This window comes from Pinus tabuliformis, chromosome 5_1 (genome assembly GCF_031772625.1).
Source record: "Pinus tabuliformis cultivar Carrire ecotype Pingquan chromosome 5_1, CPIR1, whole genome shotgun sequence".
NCBI classification, from domain to species: domain Eukaryota; kingdom Viridiplantae; phylum Streptophyta; class Pinopsida; order Pinales; family Pinaceae; genus Pinus; species Pinus tabuliformis.
The window spans coordinates 80,044,279-80,059,028 of NC_142305.1; positions in this window are offsets into that span (position 1 = coordinate 80,044,279).

A 14,750-nucleotide genomic window follows, 5' to 3' on the forward strand; every position below is an offset into this window, starting at 1 on the left:
AAAGAGCTAGTTTTTTGTCATGCCTAGCTAGCCCTCAGTAATTGAATGAGAAAATATTCATGGAGGGGGGTCGGCTAGGGTGTTCATAGCTCTAAGTGCCCTATTGATGGTGTTTTGTTTCCCAGATGTAATCTCTTCTTTAGCCTGCAAATTTTCTTTGGAAAGGGAGGAAGGACGTCCTCAGGGAGGCTTCAGAGGGATGGGAGTAGTATCCAGGATGATGCCAATATAGTCGAGGGCCTGTATTTTCACCTTGGATCAAATTGGGTATTAGGGGGATGGAGGCCCAAGATCAGAGGTAGGGATTATGTTAGGGGTTATGTCCGAGAGGGAAGGTGGAGTGCTAGAGAATGTAGGAGAGAGGTTATGGAGGGGGCATGCCAGAGAAATGAGGGGCTAAGAGGTGAAGACTAAATCCTTATTAATAACAGAAGAAGAATGTGCAATACTTTCAAATGGAGAAAAATTATGAGCAGATCAAGGTATAGAAGTATTCATACCCGAAGATAACACAACCCCAGAAGTTGCCCTTGCCCTCGTGAGAGGAGGAGTGAAGTGAAAACTTCTAGATGCACAGAGATAATATATATATATATATATATATATATATATATATATATATATAATTGACATATGATGGTTGTTTACAATGGGGGTTCCTGGCTTATATACCGCCATGGGCACCCTTTGGGGAGAGGGCATGATATTAGGATCGTGCCCTTTCGTCTAATTAACCCAAAATTAAATATTAAATAATTTTCTACATAACATTGCCTTCCTCTCGAAAGAATGCTTTGTCCTCAAAGCATATGTAATGACGGATGTTGTTGACAAAATGATTCATTCTCCCAAGAAGCGTCTTCTTAAGGTAAGTCGTTCCACTTGATCAGATATTCCAAGATGATTAAGGTCCCACATTTCAAAAGGTCTTGGATTAATCTCTCAATTTCCATTTTTTGGTGATGTGGATATCGGTATGGCTTGATGTTGATGGGGTCTGACCCTGCCTTGACTTTTATTTTATGTTGAATTTCCCTATTAGGTGGCATTCTCATAGGTCGGTCTTGAAATACTTTTTCATGCTTCTGAATTAGATCTTATATCTATGGTGACTCTTCACTGGTCATATTTGCAGATAAAATTTCTAATTGATGACATTGTACTACATAAGCAGGTGCTCCTTTTCGACTCAGCTTCATCATCTAAGATGATGATACAACTTGATTTTCTGGTGCTTGGAATCTGTGTAGTTTGTACTTTCCCCATTTGAATTTTATAAATTGTACTTGATGGTTGGTAGCATAAGTACCTAAAGTTTGTAGCCATTGGATACCTAAGAATAAATCTACTCCTCCTAATGGTACCATGAAGAACGGAGACTCTAAATTAAAGTCTTGAATCTGCAATTTCACCTTATGACATTTCCCCACCTTTTCAATCTTCTTACTATTAGCTACCATCACTTCATGTTTGGTAAGGGAAATGAAAAATTATTGAGTCTCTTTGCCACGGTTGTATCTAAAAATTGTGTGTGCTACCAGAGTCAATGAGAACCACTACGTTGTTCCTCTTTATGTGTCCTTTTAACTTTAAGGCCTGAGGTTTTGATATACCTATCATAGTTGATAATGACACTTGCAAAATACTTCCATCATCTAATTCCGATGAGAATTCTGGGGCATCTTTTGTTTCTTCTATGTCAGAATCTTCACTATTTGAATCATTGGTTGCTTCACAATTATATAGGTTCTTTGGTTCTTTTCCATTAGCACATCTATGTTTGGGGTCCCACTTCTCACCACAACATTTACATTTACCCTCTTTTATCCTTTACATTTCCACTTTAGATTTTTCATCTTCACGACGATGTGGTGGAACATATCTTGTGATGTTTGAGTCCGCATACTGGGGTATTCTTTGTCATGAATATGTTTTTTCTGATTTTGACCAAAATATTTGTTCGAATTTATTTTCGGTTGTTTTTTCTTTTTGTCTTGCTACTTATATTGATGTAATGTCATGTATCTCAAGTTCTACTTGTAAATGGGTTTTGAGTCCCGAACATATGATTGAATTAGACAAGATTCTGATAACCCGGGTACTCGTGTTACTAAGGTCTCCCATTCTTGAGTGTATTCGTCCACACTTCCTTTTTGTTGCAATTTGATGAGTTTTGAAAAGAACTCTTCTTCCTTTACACCTTGGAATCTTTTATATAATGCATCCTTAAATTTTCTCCAACTAATAACATGTGTTGTCTTTTTCCACCACATATACCAATTATATGCTTCCCCTTCCATTTTCATGGATGTGTGCCTGAGATTTTCGTCATCATCATTGATGTCATATATCTCAAAGTATTCTTCTGCTTTATTTATCCATCCAACATTGTTTTTTTCGTTTCCATCGAATTTAGGCATCTCGACTTTTGCCCTTCGCTAGTATGTCACTAATGGTTGACCAAAAAAGGGGTGTTGATTGGTAAAGGTATCCCAGAGTTGCTTGCTTGTAAGAGTCGTGTTACTCATTTCTTGGTGGGGTGTCGCTGATTTTTTTGAGGATTCAGCTTTTTCATGAGAGTCTGTTGATTTCGTTGAATCTGATGAGTTGTGCTCTTGATTTTCTTCATCTTCTTGTAGTAGTTCTGTGGTTGTATAATTCATCTTTTACACAGAAGTTTCAGCAATGTTAAGGTCTCTTTGAGATATACTTATGTTTGGACATGGTGATTTTCCATCTTTATTTCTATTTGATTTGTCGTATCCTGAAGATTTTTGATATTGTCAGCCTACCTCTTAAGCTTGATCTAGAAATCATCTAATCTTTTATTGACCTCGTCGTGGCTGTTATTTATCTTATGATCTGCGTCAATCAATTTTTTTTGGAAATCCGCCATTGTCATTGTCGAAATTGAGCGAGTTTGTGGGGGTGTGTATTTATCAGCCAGCTTAATTTTATTTTTTTTAAATTAATTAGAATAAATTTAATTAATTAAATTAACGTTATATATATAGATTATAACTTATAATTAAATTAAAGTTATGTATTATATATATAATTATAGTATATATTATATATAAATAAATGTATATATATATATATATATATATATATATATATATATATATATATATATATATATATATTTGACGTTATAAATATATTATATATATCTACTGTGGACAGTCACGTCTATTGATGGGTCACCTCTCGTTTGACCGTTCAAAAGAAAAAACCTTCAGGTGACTATCACCGCAGCGATTATTCCAAGCACCCGCAGGTCCACCACACGGAACCGTAGGTCCCTCTGTAGAGAAAAACGATGCAAGTTCCCATGGGTTCAACATATTACTGTTGGTTACTGCAGAGCTTGCCGCAGGTTACCCTAGAATCCTCTAGCATAGCATATCACCTTCTGATGTTGCAGCATGTTTGGCTATGGTGTGAAATTACCGTACGTAGTTAGCTTTTTAGTCGCCAAGCATGTAACACCACCTCCAGGCAGAACATGAATAGTCCACAGGCACTGCTATTTTATGAAAAAGCCCATAGGGCCTGATGGCTAGCATAACTTGTTGGCGTCACCAGTTTGTGTTGGCTCTGATACCAGATGAAGTGAAAACCTCTAGATGTGCAGAGAAAGATAGATATATAAATATTTATTAATAATTAATTAACAGATGATGGTTGTTTACAATGGGGGTTCCTGGCTTATATACCGCCATGGGCACCCTTTGGGGAAAGGGCATGATCTTATGATCGTGCCCTTTCGTCTAATTAACCTAAAATTAAATAATAAACCTAAAATTAAATACTAAATAATTTATTACATAACAAGGAGAGGGAGGCCAATGTGGTGCCTTCCCATGCTTCTTTGGGGTCTCCTTAGCTGGTGTCTCCTTAGCTGCTTTAGGGTCAGCATGAATCTCTGCATCTTTAGAAGGGGGGTGCTCCCCTTGAGCTTGTGGTTCCTTGGTTAGTATAGCCTTGCCGAAATCCCCTACTCTTGCTTTGTTGTTGAGGGGGCAGTCCCGAAAGAGATGACCCACCTTATGGCACCTCCTACACCTGAAAGGCACCCCTTCATAGTCAAGAATCTGCTGCCGAGAGAAGTTCCTCCATTGGAGGGTAATGTGTTCCTGTAAGCCCTCCCTGGTATCTAAGTGTACCAGTATCCTTGCGTATGCCATCATGTTGGTGGAAAGGAATGATTTTTCATGTTCCAAGTATGTGCTTAAGGAATTCCCGATGCGTCAAAAGATGTCTTCGGACCATAATTGCAGGAGAAGTCCTCGTAGGCAGACCTAAAGGGGGCCAACCCCAAGTTGCTCTCTCTCTGGATCAAATAGGGGATTCCACTGGTGCAAGAGGATGGGGGCCTATTCAATATGCCAAACTGAAGACAGGACCCAGTTTTTATGCTTGCTCTTGCGAACCTTAATGTGAACCAACCCCTAACGAAGGTTTGGATGAAAGGAAGCTCAGCCAAGTGTTGTCCCCAAAATTTAGTCATTCATTGTTTCATCTAAGCCGCAGTATAATTCCATCCCCGGACTCTTCCAACCAGAACTTATCCGCAGTGTCCATGGTGTCTCCCCACTGAATATCTTCGTCCAAGTTGAGGATGATGTCTTGTGCTTTGGATTTTATACACCTCTATTTCTTACTTGGATTATGCCTTGCATCAGAGGGGGTTTGTTTAGTGCCACTTGAATGAGGGTTTGCAGGGTTTAAAATCAGCCCAAAGGGGAAGGTGCCAGAGATGGGAGGGACCTCTGTGAAACTACTTAATGGGAGGGGGGGGGAGGGGGGAGTATTCACTATCAAAGGAAACCCAAGTGAATTGGACAAGGGTTCACTGGAGAGAGAAACAGAGGGATTGTGAGAACCGACAGATGGAGGGAAAGATGTGTATCCCATGGAGCAGTCGACTAGATTAGGTCCTATGGAACGGGCCACAAAGTTTAGGGTGGACGACGATGGGGGCAGAGTTGTAAAAGTTTGCCAAGAGGGGGTGACCTCTGGGAGGGTAACGACCAAGCACGAGGATCCTGAGATCAAGGACAACGTCACTATGGTGTTAGTCAGTTCACAATTGTAAGGGAACAGGCCTACCAGATTTGCATGGGGAGATGTCCAGATGGGGATGCCCTCTAGTGGGTCTTTCGAATAGTCCATAAGGTCTTCCATAACTTCTTTGAAAGACCCATGCTAGCTACCACTGTAAAAATTTTGAAGCCCATTGTTTTTGAGACTGAGAGCAGGTAGGGGAGGTTGAAGCGAAAGCAGTGAAAAAATGAAGAGAAAAAACCAAACCGCAACAGGAAGACGGCTGAGGTGAAACAATGTTAGGTAGGTACGGTTTAGTGTGGCCAGAACGAAATAGGCATAGGAGGGAACTTCTTCAGTCTTCAGTACACAAGCCCTAACCCTAACCCTTGTCGGGTTGCCACTTCAGATAAACTGCGGGCCTCATCCTCCAGCCACAACCCAGGTTTTTAGTCTCTTGATTTCCTTTGTTTGAAGATTCATGCTCTCCATGTATATGGCTAGTTTCTCTGCACTGCTCCATATCCCTATTGCAGTAGTTGTTGGAGTGGCTATAGGAATAGTTGTAAGAGGAAGAGCCTCCATCGGTGAATGTGTCCTTTTACAAAGTGAGGCCCATTATTTATAGCCTTCTTGAGTTACAATACCATGGGTGGAAGCCATTTTCCATTCAAAGCAGTCCTTCACAATTAGGAAGCAACAGTCCCCATTGCATGAAGTTCCCTCCTAAGAATCTTTTATTGAATCTCAACCAATGAAGAGAAAAGGTTGTGTGGTTAACCCATAACCATGGGTTTGTGGATGACCCATAACAATACAAGTTCAAGGATGGAGGTGCCTTGTAATGCTTAGGGATCCACTATGATACTAACATTGTAGGGCCTACAAAATGGATTTATATGGCAAGGGTTTTGTGTGGTTGACCCATGAGCGTGGGTTTGTGGGTGACCCATAACCATGATGAAAAAAGGTTTGAGGATTAAAATACCTTGTAATTCTCGTGGCCCAACTATGATACTAATAGTGTATGGCCTAGCAAATGCACTTTGATGGAAAAGTTTTTGTGTGTTTGACCTATAACCATGAGTTTGTGAGTGATACCCCAAATGCGGGTTTACTTGATGCTCCAAAAATAGTTGAAGAAGATGATCATACAAATATTGTTGTTTTTGTTGAAAATCCAAAAATAAATGAAGTTGAAGGAGCTACGCCAAAAGGGATGGATAAGAAAGTTTCCTCAAATGGTGACTTAAAATGTGGACTTTAATGAAGATGTAAATGTGGTACCACCAAATTCAACTAGTTTATTACCAAATTGACTACAAGGCAATGAACTTGAAAAATGATTTGCAACAATGCTTGACCAAAGGGAGTTGTTTAACTAAAAGAAGGTGTTGTTTGACCTAAGGGATTGAATTATCCTGGCGAAGAAAAGATACCACCGCTTGCAAATTGTTGACTTGCTGGACTTGGGCCACCTTTTTTGCAATTGATAATCCTCCCTTACTAATTCCTAGTGACTTTTGTCCTTGTATTGTGGCATAGAAAATATGGAAATAAGTTTCCCCAGTGTCTGACCACCTACAGTCTACAAAATTTGCCTCATTTTTTATTGTATGTGGTTCAATATACTACCTCCTTATTCCTTAGTATCCACCAAAGGTAGTTTGTCCAAATTGTGGGCTGCCAAATGTTGGAATCTTTGAAAAAGTTCCAACTCTTACCAAAAGGAGATGGGGTGCTTCTAAATGTAGTGTTGTTCCCACCATTATTGCAAAGGAAGAATAAGCACTAACCAGAGGTAGTTGGTGACAAAGCTAGTTTGCAGTATGTAACATGCCAAGGGGGTTTGTTGTTAAGTCAATGTGAGGGTTTAATTTTTCCTGTTGCATGAAGAATATGAGGGGGAATTGCAAGAATTGAGTTGAAATTGCTAAAAACTAACGTAGGTATGTTTGCATTGGAGGCTATTTTTTCCTTTTCCTTTAAGAAGAGTATGAACCTACCATAATTTGACATCCTTGGGATCAAGATTGGACTTTATGTGTGTATTATCCACACAAGAAGTTGAAATTTTATCAGTGCAAGGGCGTCAATCCCATGGTTAGTATCCTTTGCCTCCAAAGCTATAATGAAAGCAACATTATCCTTGAGAAACTAAATAAGAGCAACCTTTTTCTGCACTGATGGAAACATAACTTCCGTCAAAGAGTAAAATCTATTGAATTCAACCTCATATTTTTTAATGATTGCAAGGTGACCGCAAAAAAATATATGTTGCACAACCATCAATTGCATTGTGCCAATATAAACTTATGTTGTATTCTTCTTGTAAACAATTGTGTACCTATGCTTTTCTAATTCTAGTGGCAAGAAATCCCCAAAATAATCGCTCTAAACCTCTTGAAGGTAAAGAATATATGACCGATAACCCAATAATTTCATGCAACAAGTTTTGGCGATGATAGGTCAAGAGAGAGCCCATGGATGGAAATAGTTGTACATGTCACTAGGAATAAATGGGTTGAATGTCAACACAACCTTGTACAAAACCACTATAATAGTTGTAGGGCAGAGTAGAATAACAAACATTTCCCTTGCGATGTGCTTCTGAGCCACATTTCCTTTTTCCTAAACCTCAAACCTCATGTGGTTGTTTACTAGGACCAACTAGTTTCCAAAATCTTGGACACCTAACATTCTTTATGCTAATAAAAACTTTACCCAAATCATAAATATGCATTAATGATCTGCAAGACTTCTGCAACATCCAAACCACATTCTCTATACCCAAATCATAAATATACATCGATGATTTATAAGGCTACAACCAACTTACAAATCAAATTCTCTATACAATAGTGAATCTCTATCAAACCAACTAAACCCCTTCAGTCGAGTACTAGTACTACAAAACCTAAGCCACATTATGTCAAAAGTGTTTGAATCATGTGAATCACTTTGCAAGCTCAAGACAAAATATTGACAAGAGAGTACTAAATGCAATCAATATTTTGCAAGAGGCATACCTAATTCTCATATTAACTATTAGGCTTGTAACTCCACCATTGTCATCATGCAACTTAGTTTGCTTGCTCAAATCAAACCATCCCCAGAATAATAGGAAATGGGTGGCTATCATTAATAACTTGTAATTAAGCAACTCATAATTCACCACCCATTAAACAAACACCTTTGTATCATTTAGCCATTAGCTGATTAAGCAAGCCCTCGGTTTGACACAAGAGACTAGTGAAATCAAGGTGGTAGTCTTAAAAATAGACTATTGGTTACTTTATAACCAATCAGATGCGTTATAACGGATTCTGTACGTGGCTTCCCTTACACTGAGGGTCCCACATTGATTTTTCCTTTGTAAACAGGCGCTTCACTCTATGCCATTGATCCCCTCTCTCCAGATCTAGTGGTCATCACTCACCTCGATCAACAAAATAATTTATTGATCCTCCATCGTTGATCAAAGTGCACTGGATCCAATGGTTCAAAACGATATCGGCCAAGGAACTTGCGTGACGCTTAACTGCCCTTATGAAGCTGATAAGGATTATAAATCCTTGATCTATAATTGTTCAGGTCCATCTTTAGAGTTAAAATAACAGAGGCCATAAAATCCTACGGCTAGCGGGTCTTCAACTAGGACATGAGTTAAAAACAGGCCTAACCCCAGCTGTTGACTATGGCCTAAAAGTTTAAAATTGAGATCAATGACCAGGAATGGGTGCGGGTCTCCAACCACGATCAAGAATTTATGCGCTCTCCTACCCCACAGTTGATACTAAATGACCGTGATTAACACATCAACATTGAAATTTACAATTAAAATTTGAAAACAGAGAAATACGCGATTAAGTTTCAAAACACAGATTGAAAGAGGTAAACCAGAGTCTTCACCAAAATTAACACACAATCGCATATTGAATCAATTTCTTCAATATAATAATAGTTACAGAGTCTTGACCCTCTCGGTTCAATTACAATAATTTATCAGACCTCTGTCTCAAGCTCCAAATCATATCTATCACTCAAATCTCGCCTCTCACTCATTTCTCAATCATCTCAGCTAATCCCTTTCCATTACAATTTATTCTCTTTTATGAGTCAAATCCTATTCTCACTGTACTAACAACTCGATCTCTATTCTAATCAATCTAACAATGAAATCTCTATTTTTAAGCTCTATTACACACCTATGCTAACAAATTATCCCTTAGTCTAAAATAAGACAATTTCCTAATTATTCTAATAATGAAGTAAAGATCATTTTCGAGAGATCCAACCCTCTCTCCTAAAACTGACTTTTGACCACTCAGGTCAGTGAAATTGAACTCATTTAGCCACAACATGTGAACAAAGCATCACATTGCTAGCCTAGTCCAGATGCTCCTGCATCAAACTCCCGAGGAAGAAAAGAATCATCCCTCAGACTTTCAGGGTTTACTCCATACTTCTGCAACTCTGATGTCATCAACCAACTAGCATCCTCCACTGGCTATCCTTTCCATTTGACTAGATATTGAAAATAAACATGTCCTCTGGTTCTTTTGGATACCTTTTCTCCAAAACAACTTCCACCTCTTTCTTAACTATCTTTGGCATTTGTTCTTCCCAGTTCAAAGTTTGAAATTCATCTTCTATAGTTTCCTCCTATAGCTCTGTCTCTATCTCTTTTTATGTATACAAATCTGCAACATTAAATATAGGTGATATTCCAATCCCTTCTGGCAATTCAATTTCATAAGCATTAGTTGAAAACTTTCTTACAATTCTACATGGTCCTATGTTTTTCATTTTTAGTTTATTGTAAATCTTAGTAGGAAATCTTTATTTTCTCAAATACACCATCATTAAATCTCCCACTTGGAATTCTTTCTCTCTTCTTTTCATATCTACTCTCTGTTTGTATTTGCTATTTCTTTCCTACTTTGACATCTTCTTGTAGTCTCTGCATCTTCTCTGTAAACTCTCCAGCTTTTGCACTTCTTGTCTCCTATTTACCCAAATTTCTAAGCTCATACACACCCCTTAGATTCATCACAAAAACAATATGAAATAGAATCACTCCACTACTTCAGTTTGGAGTGTCATTATAAGAAAACTCAGCATGAGCTAGAGCTAAATCCCACTGCTTAGGATTTTGATACACTAAACTTCTAAATATGTTCCCTAAGCTTTTGTTTACCACTTCGGTTTGTTCATCTGTTTGACAGTGGTATGCTAAACTGAAACTGAGGTTAGCACCTAGTTTCTTCCAAAGAGTTCTCCAGAAATTCCCTACAAACTTTGTATCTCTATCAGACACAATAATTACAGGCGATCCATGTAATATTGCAATTTCTGATAAAAAATAGATTAGCAATATGTGTTGCATCACTAATCTTCTTACATGCAATGAAATATGCCATTTTGGAAAATCTATCTACCACAAAATAAATGTAATCATTCCTCCTTTGAGTTTTAGGTAACCCCAAAACAAAATCCGTGCTAACTGCATCCCATGGTCAGTTTGGTATTGACAATCGCTGGTACAATCATGTATTCTGGCTTCTCCCTTTAGCATGCTGACATATCCTGCACTTCTCAACAAATCTCTTAATGTCAGTCTGCATCTTTGGCCAATAGTAAAAATTATTTACCTGAGAAAAGGTTTTGTCTTGTCCAAAGTGACTAGATAATCCTCCATTGTGTTTCTCCTTTATTATGTTTTCCCTCATAGAACATTTTGGAATGCTCAACTTATTTCCTTTAAACAATAAACCTCCTTGGTTAAGATAATTTAACCACTGACTTCTGTTACGAACTATTGGATTTTGTACTGATGTATAAATATCTTTGAAATTTGCATCATCTTTAGACATTTCAACCATTTCTTCAAATCCTACAACACCAACTTTTAGTTCTTGCACAATGAAATTTACCCTTCTTAAAGAAGCAACAACTTTGTTCAACTTACCACTGGTGTGTTTTATCACAAAAGTAAAGCTCTGCAAAAAATCTACCCACTTGACATGCTTCTGGTTCAATTTTGGTTGATTGTTTATGAAATGTAATGCATGATTGTCATAACACAATATAAACTCTTTTGGTAGCAAATAATGTCTCCATTTTTTTAAGGATTGTACAATGGCATACAATTCTTTATCATAAGAAGAATGTTTCTTCTTAGCTTCATTTAATTTGTCATTGAAGTATGCTATTGGTCTTTGTTCCTGACTCAAAACTTCTTCAATTGCAACTCCACTAGCATTTGTTTCAACTTGAAATACTTTTCCACAATCAGGTATAGCTAAAACTAGTTTCTCTGTGATTTTCCTCTTCAGCAACTTAAAATTCCTATCTGCTGCTTCTATGCAGTTGAATGGCTAATTAGTATCCTTGATTGTTTCAAGAATTGGTGCACAAATATGACTAAAACCTCTCAAAAATTTCCTATAAAAACTTTCAAGACCATGAAAAAATCTTACCTCAAATATATTCCTTGGAATAGGCCAGTTCCAAATTGCTTGGACTTTCTCTAGATCCATTTTCAACCCTTCTTTAGAAACTACAAATCCTAAGTAAATTAATTCTTCTTTCATGAAACTACATTTCCTTAGATTTATCAGTAGTTTCTCTTTCTGTAGAGTTCTTAAAACCAATTTAAGATGCTCTAGATGTTCTTCTTTACTTATACTAAAAACTAGAATATCATCAAGATAAACAATAACAAAATTGCTTACATATTCCTTCAAAACTTAATTCATCAATCTCTTGAACGTGCTAGGTGTGTTAGTGAGTCCAAAAGGCATCACTAACCACTCATACAACCCAATGTTTGTTTTAAATGCAGTCTTCCATTAATCTCTTTCTCTAATTCTTATTTGATGATATCCACTCTTCAGATATATTTTAGTAAAATACTTTGACCCACTCGAACAATCCATCAAATAATCAATACGTGGTAAAGGAAATCTATACCTGATAGCGATCTTGTTTATGGCTCTAGAATCTATACACACATGCCATTCACCTCCTTTCTTTGGACTGAGTATTGTTGGTACAACACATGGACTAAGACTCTCTTTGATTAGTCCCTTATCCATCAGTTCTTGCACTTGTTTTCCAACCTTTACATTCTCTTGAGGAGTTAATCGGTATGTTGCTTTGTTTGGAAAACTTGCTCTTGGTATTAGATCAATATGATGAATAATACTCTTGATTGGTAGCAATGCATTTGGCAACTCATCCACAATAATATCAGCAAAATCATTCAACAGAGTTTTGATTTCTTCAGGTAAATCATCTAAGTTTGTGGAAGTCAAAATTACCTTAGGTCTCCCTATGACAACAAAATGCATTTCTTCACCTTTTCCAACCTCTTGCAACAACTCCTTTCCACTCATCGGCATAACATTGTTTCTAGGTGCTCCTTTGTTAGCTTCATCCTTCAATGGCAACAAAGTATGTTTATTTCCATCCTTCTCCAGAGTATATGTATTTTTCCTCCCATCATGAATATCTTTCTGATCAAATTGCCAAGGTCTTCCCAGCAATACATGGCATGCATCCATTCGCATTACATCAAATAATATCACATCTTTATAAGTACCAATCTGTATCTCTACCTTGCATTGTTCTGTCATGGTAATCTGATGTCCTTTCTGCAACCATGACACTTTGTAAGGATTAGGGTGTACTGTCTTCACTAATCCTAGCTTGTCCACCATCTTTGTAGAAACAAGGTTATCAGTGCTTCCACCGTCAATTATCACTTTACAACATTTACCTTTGGATTTGCATGTAGTTCTGAATAAACTTTTCCTCTGAGCTAGTTCTTCAGTCTCTTTCTTTGCCTTAAGCAATGCCCTTTTCAACAACAGGGACTCTCCTACTTCAGGGGATTCTTCCTTAACTATAATTTGAGGCTTTTCTTCCTTTGTCTCATCCACATTCACATTCCTTTGACTTGTCTTTTTATTATGAGGACAGTCCCATGATCCATGTCCCCATTCTCCACATGTGTAACACCGAATATCTCTTCCTCAACCTCTTCCTCTGGGTGCAAATCTTCCTCTATTAAAATCTCCCCTCTATGGTGGTCTGCTACTTGAACTTCCTGCTTCATTCTGATGTTGTTGAAACCTTGGTTTGGTAGTTCCTCTACCTCTTACTGAACTTTTCCCTATATTCCTTTGATTTTGTTTTCTCAACATCTTCTCTTCTGCCTTCAAACCTACTTGATAGGCATCTTCAATGGTCTTTAGACTCAGCAAGTTGATCTCATCCTGTATGTCATATCTTAAGCCATTGATATATCTGGCTACCTTCTCCATGTCATCCTCTGCATGTCCTGCTCTAATACTCAGTCTATAAAACTCTTCTGTATATTCTTTAACAGACATTCCTTTTTGCCTTAAATTCTATAATTATTTGAAATGATTTAACTGATAATATTTTTCCATAAATTTAGCTCTCGTCTTACTCACCATTTTGTCCCATTTCTTGATCTTGGACTTTCCTTTTCTTGTTCTGGAAGTTTGTAGTTCATCCCACCAAATATTTGCATGACCCTTCAATATAGTAACTGCAAATTTCACCTTCTTTTTGTCATCAACCGCTTCATAGTCAAAATATTTGTGCAGTAAAATGATCCAATCCATTAGCTCTTCTACATTGAGAATCCCTGCATATACAGGAATTTCCACCTTTGGTTTTCCACCTACTTTAGCCAGCATCTTGATAGCTTCGGTAGTTTCATTTTCCTCCTCTTCTTCTTCCTTAGAAGATTCTTCTGCAGCACCGGAAACTCCTTCATCAGGTGTTCTCCTCTGAGCAATCTCCATTGTGTCCATCCTTGTATGCAGACTTTGGATCTCCTCCAGTAGAACTACATTTTCTCTAGGTCTTCCTCGACCTATGCCAGCTCCTCTCCTTAGTGGCATGTGTACTGCAATGAACTCAATATTTGTGCTCTAATACCAAAAATGACACAGGGGGCTGATGAAATCAAGGTGGTAGTCTTAAAATAGACTATTGTTTACTTTATAACCAATCAGATGTGTTATAGTGGATTTTGTACATGGCTTACCTTACACTGAGGGTCCCATGTTGATTTTTCCTTTGTAAACAGGCGCTTCACTCTACGTCGTTGATCTCCTCTCTCCAAATCTAACATCATCACTCACCCAGATCAAAAAAACAATCCGTTGATTCTCCACCATTGATCAAAGTGTGCTAGATCCAATGGTTCACAACGATATCAGTCAGGGAACTTACGCGATGCTTAACCACCCTTACGGAGCCGATAAGGATTATAAATCCTTGATCTATAGTTATTTGGGTCCATCTTTGGGATTAAAATCCGAACATTAGGTGACCCGATACCTGTTGGATAATATGGACCATCAAATCCTACGGTTGGCGGGTCTTCAACTAGCACACGAGTTAAAAACAAGCCTAACCCCCACCGTTGATTGTGACCTAAAAGTTTAAAATTGAGATCGACGGCCAGGAATGAGTGCGAGTCTCCAACCATGATCAAGAATTTTCGCACTCTCCTACCCGGCAGTTGATACTAAATGACCGCGATTAACACATCAACACTAAGATTTAAAATTAAAATGGGAAAACAGAGAAATACCTGATTAAGTTTCAAAACACAGATTCACAGAGGTAAACAAGAGTCTTCACCATAATTAACACAC